The sequence below is a fragment of the Camellia sinensis genome, chromosome 6 (genome assembly GCF_055761805.1).
Source record: "Camellia sinensis isolate YWXY chromosome 6, ASM5576180v1, whole genome shotgun sequence".
In the NCBI taxonomy this organism is placed as follows: Eukaryota; Viridiplantae; Streptophyta; class Magnoliopsida; order Ericales; family Theaceae; genus Camellia; species Camellia sinensis.
In genome coordinates, this window is record NC_138966.1 from 146,634,635 (window position 1) to 146,654,199 (window position 19,565).

A 19,565-nucleotide genomic window follows, 5' to 3' on the forward strand; every position below is an offset into this window, starting at 1 on the left:
ATGTAAGCCCGAGGGCAAATTATTTGTTGTACTCATGATGTATTTACTTGCATACGAATGAGAGCAATGTTATTCATTTCTACGAGTTGAATATATGAGTTTATTTCCGCATGTTATCTCTGAAATGGAACTAAGTAAATGAAATTGGTAATACTACGAGTAATAAAAAAAGTGGGACGTGACAACTTGGTATCAGAGCGAGCCGGGTTTGAATACTTTGGGCTCGTGGGAAGTGGTTTTTTTTTTTTTACCACAGTGGGTTTACTACGTATAGTGAGGACATTGCATATAGATACCATGAAAGTTAGGGCTTATGTGTTGCATTTATGTGAGCATGGGATTCAGTCTCTCGGATAGTATTCATAGCCGGTGAACTTGCTTTGAGGTCCTTTCGGAAACACGCCTGATCAACGTGGTTTCTGATAGGAATTCCTTGAGAGTTCCGGGATGAGTGGCTATGTTTGTGGACTTGATTCGATTATGTGTTTATATGCTTAGATGATTATATGCAATAGAGATGTATATTTTCTGACTAGTGAGTCTTGTGACTTAATAGTAGTGGTGTGTGCCTCGGAGAAGGCTGTTGTGTTGTGCACTAAGCGTGGCATTTGCTTTTGTGCTTTATAGGATGTCTACACGAGGAAGTAGAGGACGGTTGAGTAGTAGGAGTGTCGGCAGGGGCACAGCTGCTCCTTTAGCACCCGCCGTTGCAGCATCGGCTGTCGGCGAGGACGTCGCACGTGAGATTGTAAGAGCAGTGCAAGACGCCCTAGCTCGCACTGAGGGCAGCAGCGGGCATGCTCTCAAGCTTACTAAATAGTTTTTCCGCTCCGGCCCACCAGAGTTTGTGGGGGAGGCTAAACCGTTGGAGGCAGAGAGTTGGTTGGAACAGATTACCAAGACTCTTGATATGCTCAAAGTCGAAGAGGAGGAGTTGAGGGTTTCTTTCGTGACTTTTCAATTGAAGGGCGATGCGAGTTATTGGTGGAAGTATGCTAAAAATACCGTAGGTAGCACGTGGGTCGCTTTTACCGAGGCCTTTTGGGCCAAGTATTTCCCTCCTTTTGCTCGGGAAAGGTTGAGGGATCAGTTTTTGGAGTTGCGTCAGGATGATACTCCTATGGCACAGTTTGAGATGCGGTTTACTAGTTTGTCGAGGTTTGCTCCAGAGTTCGTGGCAACAGAGGAGCGTCGTTGTTATGAGTTTGAAAGGCGGTTGTGTTTCGATATTCAGGAGAAGGTAGCTGGATCCTTTTGGAAGGATTATTATAATTTAGTCGAGGCAGCGGCCCATGTGGAGGCCATGGTTGTGAGTGATGGTCGGGATAGGGAAGAGACCATCTTGGTAAGTCCTTCGGTTCCTAAGCGCTCTAGGCTCAGTAAGGGGTGGAGGCGGAAACATGTTCAGTTAGGGGCTAATTCCTTTCCTTCGCCAGGGGTTTCGGACTCATCAGTTGGGGGTTCCGGGGAGGTGCAGGTTTCAGACCAGCCTCAGACTAGGGGGTCTGGTGGTTGTTTTGTTTGTGGTCAGCTGGGCCATGGTAGACGTTTTTATCCTTTGCGTGTAAATTCTTCGGGTGTTTCAAAACCCGGTCAGGCTCAGTTGTACCCGTCCAGTCAAGGGCAGGCCAGGCTTCGAGAGCCTCGCGAGGGGCGACTTATTAGTTAGTCCTATGGTTTTACCCTGGAGGGGATTTTTGTGTTATTGACCGGTGATGTGTTATATGAATCATTTTGTTGTTGACCGGTGTACTGTTGGATGCTGAGGCACCATGTTTATGTATCGCTTATGTATTCATATTGTTGTTTGTTTAACCCTCATGTATTGGGGGGTATGTGTGGAATCTCGAATCCTCTTTTTCCTATTGAGGAGTTGTTAAAGGGATCAATGATCCTGATGTTGTTGCTTGCTTGGTACCTATATGTTGATTTGTGTTTTGGGCTTTGCTAGTTAAGGAGTCCGTAGTGATCCCATCAGTTGTATAGGGGTAGTGTTCGTATTGTGATTAGCTATCGGTTGTTGGGTATAGTTTGTGGGCGGATTCTGCCAGCATTCTTGAGAGGAAGAACAGGTTGTGTTCTAGGGTGACGAGATTAGCGTCGGTCAAATTGTCCTTCGTGATTGGGTTGGTATGATTGAGGTTGACCGTGTCGGTCTTAAGTCGAGGAAATGAGCAGGCTTGCTAGGTAGCCATGGGAAGGGGGAAGTAGTGATTCCCTTAGTTACAGTGTTGATGTGGTTCAATTTTTACGAGATCCGTTGAAATTCCAAAATTTGCGGGTTTGTGTGGGGAACTCCGTGTTTGGGGTTAGTGGCACTTCAGTGTGTGGTTTACTGGGAGTGGTGGTTTGTTGAGTTGATTAATCAGCTTTTGGTATGGGGTTTTGGGTTGACATTTGTCACCTTGAGGTTAGTCTCATTCGTTGTAGACTTGTATGTTGATTAGGGAAAACTGAAACTAATCGAACATGTTATGTCAATGCATAGGACGGTTGGAATAATACATCAAGTTTTGTATTGATTGATTGAACTTGTATATGATAATTGCTTATATACATTGTATTGTATGGGAGGAGATGGGGGATGTACTCCACGGTTTATTGGAAGATGGGGGATGAACCTCTAAACCGGATTTGTTTGATTTGATATAGCACTAAAATGTATATCGTTATCAATTGTGAAGTATAGAAGTGTTTCTATGTTATATTGATACAGCACCAAAATGTGTATCATTTGTGTATTAAGGAGGTATTGTCGATGTGAGATGTCATCTCTTTTAAATTGTTGGCCAGGTTCTGAGCCATGTTTATGATTTTTAAATTGGTTAAGTGAAGGAAGGTGGAACGAAATTGCAAAATCATGAATTTCTTATGCCTCGTGTGTTGATAGCACGATTGTTATTTCTATTAACTATCATTATAGAAATGCTATGTTTTGTGTTGGTCTGGCCTCACTATATGAGTGATGGTTGTTGATAGTGCTTTTCTTTGGAAAGAAATGGAAAACAAAATTTTTCTAGTGGTTGGGCTATCTAAAGGCGTTGTTGAGAAATTGATTTAATTCAAGGGTTTTGAGGAATTCCAAATGAATCTTTTTGGCAAATAAACTGTGGATGGTTATGTGTTTTGGACAACACCGTATTTGTGAAAAATGTTTACAAAACTTTTGAGTTTTGTGTTGAAAATGCAGGGTTTATTTTGAAATGCCTCACGAGCAAGAAAGTGTTTTCCTTATATTAATGTAGAAGATTTGCCTTGATTATCCTGTTACTAGAAATTATGGTTGTTGAGTAGTGACTTAGCTTGAAGCGCTGGTCAGATATTAGTAAACTGTTTCGGAAGGGTTGGTTTTGTTGTAGCTTTTGTGCCTACAGTGTTGTCGCTTGGAACGTGTTCCCTTGGTTAGTCTATTCCTTGGTAAGAGTGAATCGAAGGTTTGTAGGGAGAATAGCTCCTCTCCTAGTACTCGGGTGTTGGTGTCGTGCTATCCATTGGCCTTGTGTTTTGGCATATCCTTAATTTTGGGGACGAAATTCTTTAAGGGGGGGAGGTTATAGCGATCCCGGTTATCCTTTTACTGTTCTGTTGTTTTCCAGACGCAGTTCTGTGGAGTTGGTAGTTGTACCTATCGCATTGTCAACCTTTAAACTCTTTTGTTTGAGTTTTAGAATGTGTTGGGCTTGGTTGTTGCAGGTTGGTAGAGCTTTAGCTCCCATTGTTGTTGCCCAGTTTTTAAACGGTCCGCTCGAGCGGGGTTTACACATTTCCAGTATTTCGTGCCTCTGCAAAACTTCTGCAGATGTGTTTTCTACGCTCGAGCGGATTTCTTTACGCTCGAACGGTAGCGCTCGAGCGGGTACTCTGGCGCTCGAGCGGGTGATACTTTTTGGTGTAAGTTCTGGGAGGGAGAAATCTACGCTCGAGCGGACTGGTTTCCGCGCTCGAGCGGATGTACTTTATTCTTGTGTCTTGGCGCTCGAGCGGGCCTTCTTGCGCTCGAGCGTAGCTAGTTTTTGTTCTTGACGCTCGAGCGTTGTGTTCTCCGCTCGAGCGGGAGAGTCATATATCAATTGACAGCTAGGCTATTTTAAATCACTTTTTACATTTCCTTTCTCTCTCTTATTTTCCCAAAACTGATTTTTGAGAGCTCCTCACTCTAAAACCTAACTTCTCTCTAGGGTTTGATCTAGTAGGAGTGTTTTCCTCACCTTTGGCCTTTACAAAAAGTGTGTTGGTCATTGAGGGCTACGTTTTGATCCGAGGAATTTGGTGTTTGGATCACTTCCGAGTTTAGCTCTTCTTCTCCTTGGGTTCTACATTTGAGGTAGGGATTTCCTTGTTCTTTTTCAATACTTCGTCTATAGATAGACATGTGGTAATTTTGTATTGCATGAAAGTCGTATCCATGTTGGATTTATTTGAAATCATGAGAAGGAACCTAGGGTTGGGTGTTGAAAATGGTTATGTTATCATTGATGATTGTTTTGGGCTAATTGGAGTGTAAATTAGCATGTTGTAGTTGATAGAAGAAAAAGCCCTAAATCATATTTGATTGATGAATTAAAATGGAGGATAGTGAACCCTTTTTATGAATCTCTATTATTGATGTGGGTTGGGTGAATGTGTTAATGCCTAAGGGGTTAACTGTGACTTTGGAATGGTTTGAAATGAATGCAATGGACTCATGTGAGTTATGGCCTTATTATCAATGGAATTGGTTTTGTAAAACAAAAGGAATGGATTTGGTTTTGTGACAACAAAAAGGGACGGAGTTGGTTTTGTGAAAACAAAAGGGAAGTGGAACTTGTTTTGTGAAAAGGGAAAAGTATTTTTGAAATACGTATGAAAATTGGATTGTTGTTTCTTAAGTGTTGAACACACACTTGTGTGGGATTGTATCTTTAACTACCATGTTAATGTTGTTGTTGGGTTTGTGGTCTCATAGTAATTGAGTCTTTAATAGATGTACTAAATATTTGCATCTAGAGGTTTTGTCCTTGGTCATCGGTAGAGGATGATGCGGTTGTGTTGAATTGTCGTGTATGCATTATACCATTATTGATTGAACATCGTATGTGATGAAGTGTTGAGATACATTATATATGTATGCTTGCTCGGGATAAGGTAGTTATGTGTTCATATACTTTAACACATTGCTTGTATCTTGACGGTTTGTGTATATGTGTTATACATGTTGAATATGCCATGTTGTGATTGGATTGGTGGTATTATACCTTGCGCTAAGAATCAGAGGTACCGTGACCTTCCAGCTAGCGCCTGGAAAACTGACTGCGCTGAGAATATAAGGCACCATACCCTTCCAGCTAGCGCCTGGTAAACTGGCATGTTGTTGTGATAGGTGTATCTTTGGCTTACTACGCACATAGCTAGTAGAGCAAGGTTTTGTTGTTGATATTTCAGTGTATCTGGGAATATCATGGATTGTGTTGATTACGGTTTTGGAGGGCCGAGTTGCCTCATTGTTTTATCTTATGCATGTTGGTGAGTTGTTATCTCCCTTTTTATAACGGTGCATGCATAGATTTGATTGTATCGGAAAGAAGCCAAAATGTCACCTTTGTCTTTTGGAAAGTGTGAAGGACAACGGATTTTTTTTTAAGAAAATATATATATATATATTTTGAAAAGGCATATCTGTGTATGTTTGGAGAATGGAAGAGAATAGTGGGCTTAGTAAAATTCTTTCCTAAGGTATTGTTAATGTTATGAAAGATTGGGAACGGGGATTAAAGAAATGAAAATGAGAGAGGAATCGCCTATGGCGTAAAATGGAAATGGTTGTTTTCAAGAAAAGTTCATACTTATGATATTTTGTATAAATTGTCACATTACTATTTTAGTATGAGATTGGGTGTTCATGATCATAACTATCTGTATGTTGTTATTGTTGAGGACCATGTTGATATCCCTACTGGACTATATGTTCATCCCCCGTTGTTGAATCTTTTTCAGGTGTTGAGCTGAACGTGTTGCAAGATTTGGATCTTCTTATTTGTTGGCCACGGGGCGTCCCTTGTAGTGGCGGAATGCCATATGTGTAAAAGGGTTGCACCCTTCTTCTTGATTCATTAATGATGTAAGCCCGAGGGCAAATTATTTGTTGTACTCATGATGTATTTACTTGCATACGAATGAGAGCAATGTTATTCATTTCTACGAGTTGAATATATGAGTTTATTTCCGCATGTTATCTCTGAAATGGAACTAAGTAAATGAAATTGGTAATACTACGAGTAATAAAAAAAGTGGGGCGTGACATATCTTTTCATTGATGTTGTCGTATCCCAGTTATATTTATTTGAAATTAGGAGCCACTCTTCTCATAATCTTGATTTACAAATTGTTAGTTTAATCATATCAATTAAAAAACATTACATTATGTACAATAGTTTTCATTTTTCATTTCCTTTTTTGGTAAAGATTTCATGGCTGTTAATGTTGAGTGTCATTGGATGGGCAGACCCAAATGGACAATGGGGCTGGGAGAATAGAAACTTCTGTAGGGGGGGAACTAAGTTCATATGATGCTCATTGAAATCAAGAACAATAAGAGGGGATGCTATTTGAGTCAGAAGAAGCTGCAAGAACATGAAATGTTTGCCCCGCATAAAGTTTTTAATATTTAGTTCAATGATAAATTCTTGGCCTAATAACCTTGAGGTTACGGTTTTAATTCTCGGAGCAACCACTTTGTGCACTATGCTAAAAGTTAGGTGTGTACCTAATCTTTTCCCTCTCAAACACACATTAATGTGTATTAATTGGACATTGGTTTTTTTATTCTTTTGATTATTGTTTGTTTCAAGGTAAAATTTTCAGTGACTAATTATTGTGTGTAGAGTTTAGCTTTATACTTTCCTTTTCCTTTTTTTTTTTTTTCTTTTTGTCTTTTTCAATTTAAGATAAATTGATATGCTGTCCTCTTATTTAGTATGTTTTGGTCCAATTCTAGTCCATGTCATGATGTAAAGGATTCATCTGGTTTTTGGTTCACAAATGATAGGGTTTGATGCACTAAATATGCATCTTTTCTACATCTTTAACCAGAACTTTGACTTTTACAATAACAGGAAAGAAATACTTCAATTGAAAGGAAGGAATGTTAGATGGAAGATCACATAATCAACCTAAAATGGAAAGTAAAAAGAGATTGTAGAGATTTGGAACCTATGCAGACTACTATACAAAGTTCGTGTTATATATTTGTTGTTCTCTCATTGGATCTAGCCTCTCTTTTTGCAGGATGTCCTTTGTCTTAAAACAATTGAGGATCTATAGATATATCAGTGATTACAAGGGGAAGACCAACATAAGTCACAACCCTAAGAATCATAGTTGTTGTGTCGCAATGTGATGATTTTCTAGCCCAATTTATTTTCCTTAACTTGAGAACAATACAGATGTTTAGTCTTAAGTTCTCCTTGATGGGATCGGGGATCCCGCCCAGAATGTCCAGAAATCACTTACAAGCACAAACAGCCCACACACACAAAAGAAAACACAAAATTTAACGTGGTTTGGCCCAATGCCTACATTCACGTGAGAGTGATCAAATTTCACTATATATGGAGAGATTACATAGAGGAGGAGGAACACTCATCCTCACTCAACTCACACGCAACTCCTCCTCTCACACCAAGGGAGCACTCTCTCCCACATATAGGGCCAATCTCTCTTCACTCTCTCATTTTGCTTTCTTGGTTCCTCACATTTTGTTGCATTCCAACTCTCCCCATTTATACACAAATGGGAAAGCATAAAGTCAATCTTGTCTAATGACAAGCTACTGACGAGCCACCGACAACATTGATGGCAGCCACCAACACAACCACCCTATAATAGGATAGCTCAGCTGAAAATCTGCAGCCTAAATCTGCAGCCTCCATTCTTGACTTCTAAGGCTTCCTTCACATGGTCACAACTCCTCACATGGAGTAGAAACCCAACACTCCCAAGTCTTAACATACTAAGTTGTAAGAATGAAAATAAATGTACTAACCCTTATTTTCTTAAGAAATTAGTTTTTGCTCGATCATTGGATTGCCCGGAGACAACCATCCATCTGATTGAACTTGACAACTCATTGGAGAAGGGTGCAAAATCATTTTTTTTTAAAGAGGAAATAATTTTTAAAATATATTCTACGGATTTGGTCGATAGAATTAAAGCGGAGTGGCTTAAGTGGAGAAGTGCGTCAGGGGTACTGTGTGATAAACAAGTACTCACTAGACCAAAAGGAAAGTTCAATAGAACGGCTATTAGACCGGCGATATTGTATGGGATGGAGTGTTGGGCAACCAAGAAACAATATGTAGATAAGATGAGTGTTGCTGAGATGCGGATGCTAAAGTGGGTGTGTGGCAAGACTAGAAAAAAAAAAATTAGAAATGAGTATATTTGGGAACGGGTAGGAGTAGCACCGATAGAAGATAAGTTGAAAGAGAATAGATTGAGATGGTTTGGCCATATTCAACGGTGACTAACAAAGGCAGTAGTGAAGAGATGCGATGCAGTGACGGCAGATGGAAGTATTAGGGGACGGGGTAGACTTAGATTGACGTTGGGTAGCGTAGTAAATAGAGATATGAATCTACTTAATTTGACAAACGAAATGGCCTTTGATAGAGCCGAGTGGAGAAGAAGGATTCATGTAGTTGACCCCATTAGATGGGACTTAAGGCTTGGTTTGGTTTGGTATTTAATATTTATTTTTTTTCAAATTAATTTTTATTTTTTTTAGAAAAATGTAAAAAATAAAACCTTGCTTTTTTGGGTTCGTTTTTTAGCTCTGTAAAATTCAAACTGGAAGGGACTGAACTGAACCAGTTTAATAACTCTTTCAATCCCGGCCGTTGATGCATATTACCGGGAACTAATCTTAGCCGTCCATGCGTCAGTTATCACATCGCATTGCTCCCTCTCTCTTTCATGGCTCTCTTTTGCTACTTGAAAGAAACCTATAATTTTTTAAACTCTAATTTCTTGAAAAACCACCTTGTTTGGTGTTGATTGATTTTCTGAAAATTGTACTTTTATTTTTCATATTTTTTGTTTATAGTAAATATTTTTAATATTTTAAACAATTTTTTTACTGCACCTAATGTAAATATACTTAAAAAATATAATATTGTGAAACAAAATCTTTAAAAAATTCACTAAATACCAAAAATATAAAATATATATATATATATATATAAATTTAGTATATTTTCATGTATTTATTGATTTTTAAAAATATTTTATCACAAATATTTTATTTATTTTATTTTTTAGGTAGGCATATCTAAAAAGTAAACAAAAAAATTACTTAAAATATTAAAAATTCACCAAAAATAAAAAAACAAAAAATTCAATTTTCAAATAAATTTTTTTTTAGAAAAGTCTTAATTATTTGAAACCCTAAGCCCAAAATTTTCCCTAAGATTCACCCAGACTTGCCCATGAGCAGACTTGTCCATATGAGCATATATTAAGCAAAAATCAGTGCGTCATTGTTTCTAGATTTTTTTTTTTTTGTTTTTTAATTTTTAGATAGGATTGTTTCTGGATGTTGTTCATGTTTTGTTTTGATACAACTGTTGATATTTGTTTTGTTTTTTGGTAAGGTTGTATTGTAGCAATGAAGTAGCATTTGGACTGAACTAATTTCACCCTAAATTCTCTTTTAATATTAATTTGTTGTTTTTGGTTAATTATTTTTGTTTAGAATTGGACTTTTCTTCTTTTTTGTTTTTCATTTCAAGCCGAATAATTATAAAAATGTCACTGCCACGTAATTCTAGATGGTCTTTATTTATAAAAATTATGTCTTACAAATCAATTTCCTTTTAAAATTAGCTTTCTCACAATAATAATAATAATAATAATAATAATAAGAAAAAGTGGCGGATAAGTTTTCTTTAGCCGTTGCAGTTTACCATGTACGAAAGTAGATGAACAATCTGTGTTTAGTTCTAATTTTCTGAATTCAATTTTTTAAAAATTAAGTTTTTTGTTTTTCATTTTTTTTAGTGAATATTTTTAAAATTTTAAGTAATTTTTTTACTTTTTTAGATGCACTTTAGATGTATCTAAAAAGTAAAATATTTGTAAAAGAATATTTTAAAAAATTAATAAATACATGAGAATACAAAAAATATACTAAATTTTTGTATTTTTTTTTATGTTTTTGGTATTTAGTGAATTTTTTTAAAAAAATTCACAAATATTATAGTTTTTAAGTATATTTATGTTAGGTATATCTAAAAATTAAAAAAATTACTCAAAATATTAAAAAAATTAATAAAGATACAAAATTACAAAAAATAAAAAAATTAATTTCTGAAAAGTGAATCCTCAATTATGAAACCAAACAACCTGGATAATGCTTAATCTAATTGAAGAAGTTAGATTTGGAATCATCTCTCGGAGGCAAGTTCAGAATAATCATGTATTCCTGTTGTCTTCCCAGATAACAGAAATTATCAACCTAATTTGATGTTGGATTTGATTCAGGCATATTAATATTATTCTTAAAGATGAAGAAGATGATAGCTCTAGGGTTTGAGGGGTCAGCCAACAAGATTGGTGTTGGGGTTGTGACCCTTGATGGCTCAATTTTATCAAACCCAGACACACACACCTATGTTTCCCCGCCAGGGCAGGGATTCCTTCCCCGAGAAACTGCCCAACACCTTGGGTGCACCATTATAGGTTGCCGCTGTTGTTGTTCGGATTCTTTCACAGATTTGGAAGAAACCCATTGTTGCGGTAAATCATTGTGTTGCTCATATTGAGATGGGAAGGGTTGTTACTGGAGTAGATGACCCTGTTGTGCTATATGTAAGTGGTGGTAACACACATGCTGCCTATAGCAAGGGGGCGGTATTGGATTTTTGGTGAGACTATAGATATTGCTGTTGGGAATTGCTTGGACCAGTTTGTGAGGGTTCTAACTCTGTCGAATGATCCAAACCCTGGATACAACATTGAGCAGGTATGCAATTGGAAGCAAGTTTCCTTAACCTATATCAGTGGTAAATTGGCACAGAGACTGTCCATTAATCATCATATCTTTTATAGGTTATTGTGTTGAAATGTCTTCAAACTTGAGGAAGACAAAACAAATAAAATAAAATTGAGCTGCTATTTAACTTTTTACTTGTTTAACTATAAAAGTTTGCAGGTTTTTTTATTTTTTATATTGATCTGTTGTCTGTCTATTGTTTGAGAAAACTTTATTTCTTACTATGATTCAGTTTTGCATTGTGTTTGAGATCAATACTTGTATGAGACCACCTTCTGATGATGTTACCTGACTAGCCTGCATTGTACTGTTAAAAGTTTTGGTTATGGCTTGCCAGTTTCTGATTAATATTGTATAGCTTGATTCTGGTTTCCTCAGCCCCCTGCCTTCTCAAAAGTCAAAAGACGCAGAAGGACAACTGCAAATGAGGCTTTGAGACTCTTTGATAATTTTCTTAATCTTTAAAGAAGATATTTTATTATGTACCTTTTTATGAACTTTTTTGAAGGTAGGAATTTGGTGGTTGTTAGGCCATTGTAGTTAGCTATATAACACCTTTGTCTTCATTTGTAAGAGAAAATGATTAAACAAGCAGTTAGTAGTCTTTACTTTTTCTTTCCTTCTTGCTTGACTAAACAGATAAAGGGTGAGGTGATTTTTCCTTTCCCTCCCTTTCTTTTATTTCCTCCATACACAATCCTTCCCCTCAGTTTTCTGCTAAAAGAATAAGTGGAAGGCCAAAATGAACATCAGCTGGGCCTATGATAAAGAAATAGTTGCCATGTATTCATGAGAGGATATGCCTTTAGATGGAGTTGATTGAAGGCTAAAGATGAAATCTACTTTAAAGAGTTTCAATGCTGGCTTTGTTGAGTTGAGTTGAGTTTTATTATTGAATTATTATATACTATTTTGAGTGTTGTCAGTGAGCAGTAGATATTGGTGAATTTAGTGCAAGGTTCAAGTTAGGTACTTGTATTTTAAGTTCTTGTTCAACAAAGCTAATAGATGCTCTATATGTGGGTTTTAACTTTGTCAGATTTAACTTCCACCAATATATTTAGTCTTACCTTTATCTTATTTGATTAGTTCTTATTATTTTTAAAGAAATATGTTTAACTACATTTTTTATTATATCTTCGTATCTTTGTTTTTGTTTTTCTATATTTTAACACAGCTCTGAATTGATAATACATGATTGATGTGTAACTTCATACTTTTTGGGGTGATTTTAGATTATATCTATGACATTTGTTACACATTTCATCACCTCTCGTTTATAAAGGTTCTCTCTGGAACCTTGGTTTACTTTTATACTTAACTTTCGTTCGGGAGATATTCTTAGAATTTCTCAGATAGCCTTCAGAATGTTCTTGAAATGATGCGATGAAGAAATGCTTTCCGCTTGACTTATCTTTTTTTCCTTTCTTCATCAGCTTGTTGTCAAAGGAATGGATGTTTCGTTTAGTGAAATATTGAGTTACCTTGAAGCCACTGCTGAGGAAAAGCTAAAAAATAATGAATGCACCCCTGCAGATTTATGATATTCTCTTCAGGTAATCATTTGGAATGCTTCCAATTTTTAATAATACATATTTTCTGGTGATAAAAAGTTTAGTTGGTAATTTGGTATAGCTGTTTTTTGTAAATTACAAGTGTTAGTTGAATATTTACGTGATCTAATTGTGGCTCAATTTCCACATACAATTTAAATTGTTTTAGGAAACTGTGGTTTCCGATGCTTGTGGAGATTACAGAACGGGCAATGGCACACTGTGACAAGAAAGATGTTCTTATTGTTGTTGGTGTGAGCTGCAATAAGCGCTTGGAAGAGATGATGAGAATCATGTGCTCCAAGAGGGGTGGAAAGTTACTGATGACAGGTACCATATTGACAATGGGGCAATGATTGTGTATACCGATCTCCTAGCTTATGCTAATGGGATGTCAACTCCGCTGGAGGAATCAACATTCACACAACGGTTTAGAACTGATGAAGTGCTGGCAATCTGGAGAGAGAAAAAGGAATTGTCTGATGGTCTCATGGAAAAAAGTGTCTAATTACCTATATGTTTCGAGGTATGTGTTTTCTATTTTTTCCCCTTATTTTTTCAGTAAGATCATGGATAGCTTCCTATTTTAATAGATGGTGTGAGGCCCTTCAGGAAATTATAAAACTGACAAGCTGTGGACAATCAATGGCCAATTTAAAAATGTCTAGTAATTTGGTTTTTCTACTTGTCTGCATGGAAGTACAACTGTGTAGTGGAAATCAAGTGTGGATCAGGAAAGAAATTTTACTTTGTAGAGCTAGGTGTTTATATATGTATGTGTGTGTGTGTGTGTGTGTGTTTACCTTGTAGAGCTAGATGTTTATATATGTGTGTGTGTGTTTGTTTTAAACCATATATGGAGGCTTGCATCCAACCAGGCAAGCCTCTGCCCATGAAATTGGTAATCAGCTTCTTGCAATGTTTATCAGATTCTAAGCCGACAATGCCTTACAGAAGCATGAATTTGGGAACTAGGAAGTTTGAGACTTCATTTTCAGAAGTGCTTGGGTTTTCATGTTAGGAAGTTTGGGACTTATAGGAAGGTTTCAATATGTTTACAAGAGGGTTATTATGTAAACAATATGTTATTATGTATCATTATTCATTACTCATCAAAATGTTTTTGGGGACCCATCAAAGTGCGAAGCCAAAAAATGTAATGAGAAAGTAGTTGAAATTTCGAGAATTTTTTTTGATAATGTGATATAAATATTTGTAATGAAACTAATTCTAAGAGGAATAAGTTGTTTTTTCATAGGTAGTAGCATTGGAAATTGCTATGAACTCCAAATAATTTACCAAATTTTTTTACCAAATCTCTCACATGGGACCCACACCCATGTGAGAGATTTGATAAAACATCTGGTAGATTATTTGGGATCCCTAGCATTACTCAGTAGCATTTATACAACATCCATTCTCCCTCAACTTGGAATTATGCAAACAGGTCCGATTTTAATTTTCTTTAGTCTTCTATTTTTAGTCTGTGAATCCTCTTGTTATTTAGTTGTCTATTTCTCTACTATTCTTGTCCTGTTTGTTTCCTATTTTAACTTTAAACCATGAACTTATGAGTAATGAGTAGAGAGGTTGCAACCACTTGGTTGGGTAACCCCTTCCCATCTTGAATCGTAGCCCTGAACTAGGTTCTCTAGTGACGACGGGACTAGGTATTGCTTTGAGTCATTTTTTGGATATGGTTTCTTAGTTCTTCGAATCAAGTGGAGACTCTTCATTTCAAACAATCCTACTATGTATTATGTGACCTTGTGGGATATCAGTTTATCCATTTGGATTCCCAATGGGTTTCAAAATAAAAGGAAATTCATTGGCACGTTGCTTCGGATATTTTTGGTCATGTAATTCATGTTAGTGGTGGAATGGGCTTTCATAGGCTCAAGAGGTTTGCCATGTGTGAGCCTTGCCGAGAGTCCTATCCTCTTGACCCTATATACCAAAAAATTTGGCTTGCTTACATGAACAAATGATCTAGGGTAATTACTGATTTTAATGACAACCGAGTTTAAGAATGTGGGTACAAGAATTTGTTATTCTAGTTTTGGTTTTCAATTTGCTTGGTTGTTGGTCATTTATCTTCATTTATTTATATATATTTTACATCATATTATTTTGGCTAAAAAAGATTTATTATATTCTCAGGGCATGCAAATATAGGGTGGTTATTGGAAGGCAATAAGGAGGGGGTAATTTGCCAAATAGCAAAGATTGATGATCTGTTGTGTGAAGCAAAGATTGATGATCTGTTGTGAGCTCTCACTATGAGAAAAATTGTGTTTAATTGGTAAAATACTAAATCCGTGTGTTTCCAAGGAGTAGAATAGTTTTTCCCTTTGAAGACATTAGTGGAGAAAAAAAGAAGTGTTAACATTGATTGGAGAACAACTTACACCATTAGTTCCAATTATGTGTGTATATTTATAAACTTGAGTACTGTTTATCTTGTTTAGATAAAACATGTCTGTTGAACAATGACCAAAGATTAAGTTCTTGAAATAAAATATGCTGATCTACGGGCTCTTGTTGGATTGGCATATTTATTTGAAAGTGACTCCGATGAGTGTAGATTGTACGACTTCAAACTAATTATTGGATTGGTAAGACTTTGAATTAAAAGCAAGGGACAAAAGTATCGTGCTATTTTGCAGACTGTCGACTTTAAATTTTATAGGCACCTTTTTTTCTGTGGTGCACAATCACGTGGAATGTATATAGTGGTAGGTGTTTGACCGACTTGGGGAAGGTGAGTTTGCTTTTTTGCTCTTTAATTGTAAGACTTCGGAGACTGACTGACTTGATAAATCTTTTCTCATATTATTTACTTAATACACATTTTAACAGTTTCATTGGATTTCCTGCCCATTCTCTGATTTAATATACATAAATCTTTATTTTATTTTATTTGACATCTTGCGAAATCTATAAATTAAGCAGGTTTATGAGCTGAGTCATGTTATTTTATTTTCATCGTCAGCCAACACTACCTCTCTTTGGAGTGGCTGAAACACCCCTGTACAATAACCTTGCAATTGAAACTCAAATCTACGGCTTTGTTTGTACTATGGCTTTGTTTAGCTAATTTTTTTTATTAGTTATTTAAAATTTAGGTTAACTATCAATAGATCTTAATAGTTAGACTCAAAATCTTATAGAAAATAAGTCTTAATAAAATTGTCGTTAAAAATAATTTTTTATAACAATTTTTTATACATGTTAAAAATTGACAATTAATAATTTTTTTTTGTTATAATTTTTATGAATTGTTATTAAAATTTACAATTAGTGACATTTTTTGTGACAAATTTTTTAAACTGTTGTTGAAAGTTAAAAATTAGTGACTTTTTTGTAATGATTTTTTTAAGATGTTGCGAAACTTATAATTAGTGACATTTTTTGTAACAATTTTGAAACTGTTGCTGAAAATTAACAATTAATGATATTTTTTAATAGTGTTTGATAAAAATGTCATTAATTATTATAGGACATAATGGACAATAAGTCCATTTATTAGTACTTACACGTAAGTCTCCCAATTAAAGTTTTTAAAAAAATTTAACTGTTTGGCTATGATTTTTTAATTAACAATTGATTTTTATTTTTTTATTTTTAGGCAATAATTAAATTTTTTAATAAAAAATTTCAGGTCTTTCTAGAAGGATATACAGTTAAAAAATAAAGGAAAATGTTTGAGGGCCACAAAATCAGTGGCTCAAATGACTCAAAACTGTCAAAACGGCGTCGTTTTGTGTCGTTTTGGCAGTTTTGAACCATTTGAGCCACTGATTTTGTGGCCCTCTAGCATTGCTGAAAAATAAAATCTAAAAAAAATTACAGATTTCCAAAAAATAAATAAAAAATAAAATCAACTTACCTAAAATTTTCCAATAACAAAAAGTTGAACTTGTTTAGAATTTGTTAGACATATCATTTGTTTTAAGAACAATTTTATCTTTACAAAATAAAAAGAACATTAAAAAAAATAGTTGTGAGAAATGTTACAAAAAATAGTTGTGATTCGATGATAAATTACAAAAAAAAAAAAAAAAAAAAAAAAGAAGATGAAAAAAAAAATTATTTGTCATGTTTTCAAATTATAGGTAAAACAAATTGTGAAAAATGTTGAGTTAGAACTCTGTAATCATGTCACTCTCATTTCTAACCAAAAAAAAAAAAAAAAATGGTGAGATTTAATGATAAACTAAAGGTGATATTTGGTGAAAATTTTTCATTACTAAAAATGGGAAATAGATCTTAGACTAATTTTCTCATTTTTTTTTTTTTTATAGATGATAATATATAAATATAAAATTTATACAAAAAAATCATAATGTGTGTCCATTTATTTTAAATAAATTAAAAAAAAAACTCTTTAAAGTTACTTATAATTTTTTAAATACTTTTATATTTGCAAATCATTTTTCTTTTTTTATAATATTAAGATTATCCATCAATACAAATAAAATAAAAAAATCTCAACCATATCTTTATTTTACATTTTTTTTTTGTTTTTGTTTTTGTTACTAGATAATAAAAAATGAAAGAGCAAATTACCAAAAATAAAATAAAAATTAGGGTTTTGTGTGTTTTGCAATTTAAACCCGGGGTTTCAATTTTAACAATTAAAATTTTTATGTTACTTCCATGTCGCAATTTGCACCCTCTGTCTATCTTTGTTGATGAACTAACGGATACTTCCATTTTTGGCACAATTTTCATCTCAAAATGGCATCGTTTTGCTCCTTCACTCCATATCTATCTATATTTATATATATATATCAATGGTATTATACACACCAATTGATATACCAATTAGTGTACCAACACATGCTATAACATTGCAATTTCAAAACTATAGATCACATTTATTATATAAACTACAAAGACTCAAAACCAATAAAACTATGACACATCATATGTTAGTATACTAATTGATATACCAATTTGTGTATATAGCTAGGCCCGGCCTGAGATTTCCGGGGCCCAAAGTTAATAATCAACTAATAAATTTTGGGGCTCTTTACATTTTTTTTTTCATTGAATGAAAAAAAATGAAAAAAAAAAATTTGAAGATAAAAGACAAAAAAATTGTGTCAAAATCACAAAAAATACTTAGTATTGCATTACAACAATTAATAAGTGTTGCTTGATCCTCGCTCTTTTTGCATTTTTAGAAGCAAATAAATCAATCAAACTTGCATAATTTAGTTTTTTTGCAAAATCATTTTCAGTGAATAACAATGCTAATTATTTTAAATGGGCCTATCAATTTTTTAATAGGTCAATTTATTTTAAGTTAGTTTGGGTCTTCCTTAATTTTTTTTGAATTTAAAATATACCTAATATATTACAATAAACTATAATAGGAGGACCCTTTTTTTGGGTCTATTTTCAATAGATAACAATGTTAATTTTTTTGAATGGGCCTTTCAATTTTTTAATGGGTCAATTTATTTTAAATTAGTTTGGGCCTTCTTTAATTTTTTTTTTAACTTAAAGCATACCTAATATATTACACTAAATCATAATAGAATGAAGCTCTTTTTTTGAGTCTATTTTGAAGGGCCTTAGGCCATGGCCTTGTTGGCCCATGCCCAGGGCTGACACTGTATATAGCTTTATATATATATATATATATATAATTTATATACACATAGGGTGTGATCGTGCGAGGAAGAGAGAGAGAGAGAGAGAGAGAAAAAAAAAAAAGAAAGAAGAAGAAGCCATCGTTAGAGGAGGGGAGACTAAAGGTGGCTCTTAGACAACACAACCATGGCCGATGGCCATGGCCATGGTTGGCTAAAAAAGAATGAGAAGAAGAAAAAGGAGCATAAGAAGGAGTTCGAAAAGGAAAAGGAAAATAAGAAAGAGAAGATGTAGAGACCCGAAATTTTTTTTGTCATTATACTTGAAACCTTGAGCCTTAGGCTAATAGCATTTTAGCCCTAGTTCCGTAAAAGTCTGCGTAAGGGCCCAAGTAAATAATAACTTCTCCGTGTGTTACCATAATTAAATCATAGAACGCCACTTTATGATTTGAACTATCCTAAAACTTGGTTTTATTTATTTTGCCTCATAATTTCTAAATTAATTCACGCATTTTATTTTATTTCTATTTTTTTTTTGTTCTTTCATTTATTATTTATTTAAATAGAATACTATTGTTTATTTGGATATATACATAGTTTAAATACATACATATATATATATATATATACATAATATGTTGGTGGAAAAGTGATTGGATAACAACAAACAAAAATAAAAAAATAAAAAATAAAAAATAACTATCTAGATATTTAGTTATCTTAGCCATTAAGCTACCTTATATTATATAAATTGAGGGCTTGTCCTAATCCACTCCTATGTTTTTCTAAAGCCCAAGGAGAGGGTGAGAGAGGGAGAGTTGGCTCAAGGGAAGGGAGGTAGAGAAGTAAAAAGAAGAAAAAAAAAAGGGAAAGAGAAGGAATTCTTGAAGGTAAGAACATACCTCTTCCTTATTTTCTCCAATCCTTTCATCATCTCATTCTATGGTCTAGTATGCCTCTTGTGTTACAAATTGATGGTAAATAGGGTGTTTTTGGTGTGTGTGAAGGTGTAGGTATGAAATAGTATCATTGTCTTGCAAACTTGTGAAATTAGGCACTGCTGCAACTTTTCTAATTTAAAAGAAATATCAAATCTATCTAATTCTCAAATCTGAATTTATTTTAGGATATTTTATGTGTTTAGAGCTTGTGAAAATTTTATTAGCTCCTAATTGTGTGTTTTTAGGATTTGGATAATTTGTTGAAAAATCTGGTCCTGAATCTCTGAAAAACAGTCCACTTTTAGCAATTTTATAAAATTCTAGAAAAATCATCTCGTATTGGTTCTTATGTCAAAATTTAGAACTCTGAGTCCTCTTTCCAACAGATTTTATTTGAGTGAAAACCATCGGGTAGATTGAGAGAAACGTTAGTTTCCCCAAA

The 19,565-nt window shown here is 34.4% G+C and overlaps 1 long non-coding RNA gene and 1 pseudogene across 2 annotated transcripts in view; one reads left to right on the top strand and one right to left on the bottom strand.

Moving 5' to 3' along the window:
* The window catches only part of LOC145792953 (uncharacterized), a 288,938-nt gene that overhangs the window by 36,511 nt on the left and 232,862 nt on the right, over window positions 1–19,565 (bottom strand). The gene's annotated exons all lie outside the window — the stretch shown is intronic.
* LOC145792951 (uncharacterized) lies at window positions 10,391–15,226 on the top strand (annotated as a pseudogene). Its single transcript, XR_014333277.1, has 4 exons — window positions 10,391–10,996; window positions 12,463–12,582; window positions 12,749–13,105; window positions 14,740–15,226. The product of XR_014333277.1 is annotated as an uncharacterized LOC145792951 (transcript).